At 56.5% G+C, this 865-nt stretch overlaps 1 pseudogene; it reads left to right on the plus strand.

The window, feature by feature from the left end:
• Positions 1-425: 425 nt before the first annotated feature.
• On the plus strand, positions 426-534 carry LOC123964558 (annotated as a pseudogene).
• The last annotated feature ends 331 nt before the right edge of the window (positions 535-865 follow it).

The raw sequence follows: 865 nt of genomic DNA on the forward strand, positions 1-865 counted from the left end.
GGGTGTGCAAAGGCAGCTTACGGCCATTCCAGCCTGGGACTGCCCGATCTCGCCTGATCTCGGAAGCCAGGCTTGGCAGGGCCTGCTTAGGACTTGGACGGGAGAGCGTCTGATCCTGGCTAGGGACTTCCAGGCGGACTGGATACCTTTCCTGAATGTCCACCCAGGAATGAGCGTCTGTTTGTGAGTGAGGACCTCCGGCTGAAGGTGGCCTTGTCGCTGTACCCACACCTGGGAACGGGTGCCTATTCCTGTCTGTAGACTGCCAGCGTGAACGGTGTCCCGGTTCCTGGATGTTTACCCAGGAATCAGTGCCTGTGGATTCCAAGTGACTCTGGAGCACCTTGGACATTATGGGCAGAATACGTTTTTTGTCAATTAGCCGTAGAACATCTTTTGAAGGGCCGTTTGGGGGTACCTGAGTGGCTTACGGCCACACCGCTCTGGGAGCGTCCGATCTCGGAAGCTAAGCAGAGCAGTGCCTGGTTAGTAATTGGACGGGTGACCGCCTGGGAATACCCGGTGCTGTAAGCCTTTTTTGCTTCGCCTTCGAAAAACGGCAGAGGGCGCTTCGGTGAAAGGAGATCTTTTGAACATCTCTTTAGGAAACAGCAGGGGGCGCTGCTGCTGCTGCTGCTGCTGCTGCTGCTGCTGCTTCTTTTTCTCCCTATCCTGTACACAGTGCTGTGTAAATGTTACATCGTGTTTTGAAGGCCCCTCTTGGGTGTGCAAAGGCAGCTTACGGCCATTCCGGCCTGGGACTGCCTGATCTCGCCTGATCTCGGAAGCCAGGCTTGGCAGGGCCTGCTTAGGACTTGGACGGGAGAGCGTCTGATCCTGGCTAGGGACTTCCAGGCGGACTGGA

This window comes from Micropterus dolomieu, unplaced genomic scaffold (genome assembly GCF_021292245.1).
Source record: "Micropterus dolomieu isolate WLL.071019.BEF.003 ecotype Adirondacks unplaced genomic scaffold, ASM2129224v1 contig_3226, whole genome shotgun sequence".
In the NCBI taxonomy this organism is placed as follows: Eukaryota; Metazoa; Chordata; class Actinopteri; order Centrarchiformes; family Centrarchidae; genus Micropterus; species Micropterus dolomieu.